At 46.3% G+C, this 6,443-nt stretch overlaps 1 long non-coding RNA gene across 1 annotated transcript; it reads right to left on the bottom strand.

Annotated features, from left to right (window-relative positions):
• Positions 1-203: 203 nt before the first annotated feature.
• LOC112581189 lies at positions 204-1,877 on the bottom strand. Its single transcript, XR_003105664.2, has 3 exons — positions 1,431-1,877; positions 1,194-1,241; positions 204-770 (listed from the first exon to the last, which is right to left on the bottom strand). It is a non-coding gene; the product is annotated as an uncharacterized LOC112581189 (long non-coding RNA).
• Between the last annotated feature and the right edge of the window lie 4,566 nt (positions 1,878-6,443).

Below are 6,443 nucleotides of genomic sequence, written 5' to 3'. Positions count from 1 at the left end.
AGAACTGCTCTGCTGTGTGGCTCGCAATGTCGGGTTTTATGGTGATGGGATTAGTTTCCGGGTGGTCTTTGGCCAATCACTCTAATTCAGAGCCTTTCCTGGTGGCGCACGCATCGCTCAGCCAAGACGGATGCTAGCGAGAGGGATTCTGGGAAGTGGACGGACACGCAGTGTCTCCTTTCGACCTTTCCCAAACTCTTCCGGTTGGTGGTGGCTTATTAGTTCCATATTCCTTATCAGGATCTCCTGTCATAAAACAACTCATGCAAATGGTTACTATGGTGCCTGGCCAGGGTGGGCGGTTTCAATCAGTGTGCTTCCCCTAACACAACTACTTGGACTCGATTGGGCAGACATCTGTCGCAACGGCAGCCATGGCCAACTGGCCAGTTCCCAGTGAGCCCAGCTGGTGCGAAAGTGGTTAGGACAGGGACCACAGCGATACTCTGAACCAGGCCGTTTCTCAGTTAATGTGAACGAACTCTAGCCTCCAGTTCACAGTAACTGAGAAAACGGTTGAGTAGGGGCTTCCCCAATGGCTCAGCAGGTTAAAGAACCTGCCTGCAATGCAGGAGACACAGGAGACTCAGAGTCAACCCCTGGGTTGGGAAGATTCCCCCGGAGAAGGAAGTGGCAACCCACTCCAGTATTCTTGCCTGAAAAAAATCGATGGAGAGTGGGAGCCTAGGGGGCTTCAGTCCGTTGGGTCGCAAAGAGTCTGACACGACTGAGTGGTTCAGGCACAGAGCTAGAGCAGACGCCCCGGGCAACTGATAATGGAGAGACAGCAGCAATATGGGTCAGACAGATCAACCACATTTATTGTCACTGATAAAACTAAAAGTCTATGCCAGATCCATTTGGCAATGGGAGGGAGCAGGGAGCGCCTCAAAGGCTGGTTTGCCCTGACCTCCTGAACTCCAGGTAGCATGATGAAATAATGTTGTTTACACAGGCTGTTTTTGCAGCCTGATAATGGCCTTGCTGCCCTCTTGCATGTGGTAAATTCCAAAAGTCTCTGGATGACTCATCCCCATCCTTACCTCCCTTGTAAACTCGGGCTGACCATCCACCAGCCCCGCCTCCCCCTCTTCACCACTTCCTGCTCAGTGCCCCTTATTCTCTGTTACAGAGCCTACCACAATTTACTTGTCATCTACCCCAGACAGCATCCAAATCGAGGATTTTCTTACCTTGTTGGTTCTGTACTCCCAGCTCCCTGGCACTTAGCTGACACAATGCTTGTGGAATTAATGAGCAAATAAAACGTTATTCATGAGGAAACTCAGGTCTCCTGGAAGCTGGGGGGTGGGGTGGGGGGTGGGGGGAGGAGGGATATTCAGCAGGATTTTGCCAATAAATTTGCATTTGAACTGCGAAACCGATTTTCCAGGGGCGGGGGGCAGGGAGGAGCAGACGAAGAACAATACCGAAACGAAACTGAAAGCTTTTGAAAGGACTGAAAATGCTGCTGGGTTTCGATGGTGACGATGGAAGGGTGAGCTGGGAAGACCGCAAGTGATAGTCACTGACTGTAACCGAAGGTTCTTAAAGGGTAACCGAGGGGTGCGGGTTGTGTAAGGACGACGGAGGTGGCGGCAAGAGAGGAATCGGAAAGCGCTTCCAGCACCCTGACGACGGCTACCGCACTTGGGAAGAGCTTTACTTCCTCCCCAGCTGGGAGCGCCCTTGCTGCTTTGGAAATGCGCCACCGTGAGGCCGAGCGTACAGCTATACCCGGGGACGGGCTGAGGATTTACCTCCACCAGCAGAACCCACTCCAGTGTTCTTGCCTGGAGAATCCCAGGGACGGGGGAGCCTGGTGGACTGCCGTCTATGGGGTCGCACAGAGTCGGACACGACTGAAGCGACTTAGCAGTAGCAGCAGCAAAAACGGGTCCCATCACATCCTGGCAAATAGATGGGGGGAAGATGGAAACAGTGACAGACTTTATTTTCTTGGGCTTCAAAATCACTGCGGATGGTGATTGCAGCCATGAAATTAAAAGACTCTTGGTTCTTGGAAGAAAAGCTATGACAAAACCTAGACAGTGTATTAGAAAGCAGAGGTTAAAAAAAAAAAAAAAAGAAAGAAAGCAGAGGTGTTACTTTCCCTACAAAGGCCCATATAGTCAAAGCTATGTTTTTTTCCAGTAGTCATGTAAGAATGAGAGAGTTGGACCATAAAGAAGACTGAGTGCCAAAAAATTGATGCTTTTGAAGTGGAGAAAACTCTTGAGAGTCCCTTGGATAGCAAGAAGATCAAACCAGTCAATCCTAAAGGAAATCAATCCTGAATATTCATTGGAAGGACTGATGCTGAAGCTGAAGCTCCAATACTTTGGCCACCTGATGTGAACAGCAGACTCACTGGAAAAGACCCTGATGCTGGGAAAGGAGGAGGAGAAGGGGACGGCAGAGGATAAGATGGTTGGATGGCATCATCGGCTCAATGGATGTGAGTCTGAACAATTCCGGGAGATGTGAAGGACAGGGAAGCCTGGTGTGCTGCAGTCCGTGGCGTCGTAAAGAGTCGAACACGACTGACTTAACGACTGAACAACAACAATGAGCAGAAACCACTCTGGCTCAGTGCTTCAGGGATGCACCTTCAGTTCAGTTCAGTCACTCAGTCGTGTCTGACTCTGTGCCACCCCATAGACAGCAGCCCACCAGGCTCCGCCTTCCCTGGGATTCTCCAGGCAGGAACAGTGCAGTGGGTCGCCGTTTCCTTCTCCAATGCATGAAAGTGAAAAGTTAAAGTAAAGTCGCTCAGTCGTGTCCGACTCTTTGCGACCTCATAGACGGCAGCCCACCAGGCCTCCCTGTCCATCACCAACTCCCGGAGTTCACTCAGACTCACGTCCATCGAGTCAGTGATGCCATCCAGCCATCTCATCCTCTGTCATCCCCTTCTCCTCCTGCCCCCAATCCCTCCCAGCATCAGAGTCTTTTCCAATGAGTCAACTCTTCGCATGAGGTGGCCAAAGTACTGGAGTTTCAGGTTTAGCATCACTAAACACAGATTTCTATTACAGCAGCTGAGGACAAGCAGAAGAAAGACCACATGCCACTCGTCTCACAATCCGTCATGCCTTCCTGGAGGCTGACTGCTTGTCTCCAGTTTTCCTTCTAACCAGTCTGTAAACAATTTAGAGACAGAGGTTTACTCATCTTTGCTTTCCTACAGAGCCTTACACTCTGTAGGTGTTTGTTTTTTTTTTTAAAAAAAGCTCTTTTTAGTGCATGTATATGAAGATGATGTCTTAGGCAAATTTGTTAAAAGCTCCAAAAACAAGTCAAATAAGCCAGGCCCCCAAAGGACAAAGACTGTATGATTCCACTTGTGTGAGATACTTAGAACACTCAAATTCACGAGGAAAAAGATGAACAGTGGTTACCAGGGACCGAAGGGAAAGGAGGAGAAGCAGTTGTTGGCTAATGCTTATGGACGTTGTGATTGGAATGATGAAAAAGTTCTGAAATGATACAGAGGGGATTGTGAATGTACTTTACGCCACTGACTTCTACATTTTGACATGGCTAAAATGCAAATTTTACATGATGTATATTTTACCACAACTTTAAAAATGAAAGAAAGGAAGACTAGCTTTATTAACATCACATAAAACAGAATTTAGGTCAAAAAGCATTAGATGAGTCACTGCACTATGACAAATGTTTCAAGTCATTGAGAAGAATGACCAATTCTAAATGTGTATATACCAAATAACTACTTCCACATATGTAAAGCAAAAGTTGTCACACTGTTTCTTCAATGAGAAAGTCACATGTTGATGGGAAGTTTTATCAATGCTGTGTAAGTAACCTGAAAAAAATTCTCCTACATATCTCCAAGACATGTATAAAAATGTTTTACAGCAGCATTATACACAATAGCAAAAACTAAGAACAACCTAATATCCATTAGCGGTTTCTGTTGTTTACTTGGTGAGTCCTGTCCCACTCCTCTGCGACCCCATGGACTGTAGCCCACCAGGCTGCTCGTCCATGGCATTTCCCAGGCAAGAATACTGGAGTGGGTTGCCATTTCCTTCTCCAGTCTATCAGCAGAAGGGACAAACATATTAAGGGAATGAAAATGAATTAGCTGCAGCCTCAGGTAAAAAACATGGGGGAACTTTACAATGTACTGATTTTAGAGTTTTTCTTATTTTTTCAGCTGGAGCAAGGTTTTACTTAATTTTATATTATTTTATTGCAGTATAGTTGATATAAAGTGCTGTATTAGTTTCACATGTGCAACAAAGCGATTCACTTATACATGTACATTTTTTTCAGATTCTTTTCTCATGTAGATGATCACAGCACATTGAGTAGAGTCCCTGTGCCATACACTGAGTCCTTGTTGGTTACCTACATTATATATAGGAATATATAAGGTAGATATATACTTATATACAGAAGTATATGTATGTAAATCGCAAATCTTGATTTATCTCTCCCCATCACATTTCCACTAGGCTAAGAGTCAGACACGACTGAAGTGACTGAGCAGCAGCAGCAGCAACCATAAGTTGGTTTTCAAAGCCTGGGAGTATGTTTCTGCTTTGTAAGATAATACAGTTTGTATCAGTTTTTTTATTCCACCTACAACTGATCACATATGATATTTGCCTTTCTGTTTCTGACTTGCTTCACAAGATATGGTGATGTCTAGGTCCATGCTTGTCGCTGCAAGTAGTATTATTCCATTCTTTTTATGACTGAGTAACATTGCGCTGTGTACAGGTACAGCTGCTTCTTTATCCATTCATCTGTAGGAGGATGTTTTGGTGACTTCCAGGTCCTAGCTGCTGTGAATGGTGCTGCAGTGAAGGTCGGGGTGCACTTGTCTTTTCAAATGAGGGTTTTCTCTAGATATATGCCCGTGTGAATGGGATTGCCCGTTCCTATGGTGTTTCTGTATTTCGTTTTCTATGTAACCTTCATGGCGCCTGTCAGCAATTTACTTTCCCACCCAAGCCGAGGGGGAAGGGTTTCCTTTTCTCCAGTCCCCTCCAACATTGATTGTGCGTAGACTTTATGCTGATGGCCATTCTGAGTGGTGTGAAGTGATACCTCGTTGTGAGTTAGATTTTCATTTTTTTTTTTTTTTTTTTTTAATAATGAGCCATGTGGAACATGTTTTCCTGTGATTTTCTGTATTTGAGTGTGAGTAGAGTTTCCCTTTGAAATTGGATTCTTGAAACTCTGGCCTGTTTTGCATTGTTTTTCAATACCCTCTCCCAGGTCATTTCTTGAAGGCCCATGTCATTTACAGGCCCGCAACCTGGTGGCTCAGATGGTAAAGTGTATGTCTACAGTGCGGGAGACCTGGGTTTGATCCCTGGGTCGGGAAGATCCCCTGGAGAAGGAAATGGCAATCTACTCCAGTACTATTGCCTGGAAAATCCCATGGACAGAGGAGCCTGGTAGGCTACAGTCCATGGGGTCGCAAAGAGTCGGACACGACTGAGCGACTTCACTTAACCTCTGTGAAATGCCCCAAAGCGCGTCTACTACAGTTGTTGATACCAGGAATGTCCGCACGGGGGCAGCGCTTCCTCCTGCCTGCCCCTCTGATAACAGTCAAGCAGAGTCCCAGAGACTCCTGTGCCTAGGTTGGAAATGAGAATGGCACGTGCCAGAACAGCACCCAAGGACTTATGTTCCAGTATTTTTACTCCTTAATTTTCACCCCCAGGAAAATCCTATCCCCTGCCAAGCCAAGGTATTGGGGATATAGCACTCAGTTCCTGGTGCATCTCTAAGGAAGGAGGCTGGAAGTGGGAACCCCACCACCTGGATGCATGGAGATCTGGTGACTTTTGAAACCTCTTCTACCCACAGGGCCAGCATCCTTTAGCTACACTAGGCTCCTTTAGCTTCAGATCCCCTGGCTTGAGATTGTAAACTTGCTGTTTGCCGGGAGCCACCACGGGAGATCCCACCCATGACAAAGGTCATGCAGATCTGACAGGCAAAGGCGGATCAGGCCTCAAGGGACCCCCTGAATCTGCTCGAGCATCTACCCCCAAACCAGAATCTGTCTGTCTTACTATTTTGTGCCTTTCACCAACTCTTCTGACATTAGCAGGGGGCTATCCCCGACCACCTTTCTCTGGAAAAAGTCAACTTAGGGCTCTAATTAATAAGTCTCCTGGGCATGATAGGAGTGTTTCAATTCAAACTCCTTTGATGGCTTTCTAGCTTGCTTGACAGGTTTATCCATACTCTTGCAATTAACACACATGATTGTTCACAACTCCCCAACCTTGAAAGGCACGGGAAGCCAAAATATTCTAAAAGTCCTAATGAGCATAGAGTCCTTTAAGGGATGAAAAATCATTAGAATAGATAGTACTGGTAAAGGGCTTCATTGTTGAGCCAATGCTTGCTGCCAGTGCCCATACCCCTTATCCATTATGCACCTGGGAGTG

This window comes from Bubalus bubalis, chromosome 21 (genome assembly GCF_019923935.1).
Source record: "Bubalus bubalis isolate 160015118507 breed Murrah chromosome 21, NDDB_SH_1, whole genome shotgun sequence".
In the NCBI taxonomy this organism is placed as follows: Eukaryota; Metazoa; Chordata; class Mammalia; order Artiodactyla; family Bovidae; genus Bubalus; species Bubalus bubalis.
Note: the sequence above shows the minus strand (reverse complement) of the source record. Positions and strands in the feature narration are given on the sequence as shown.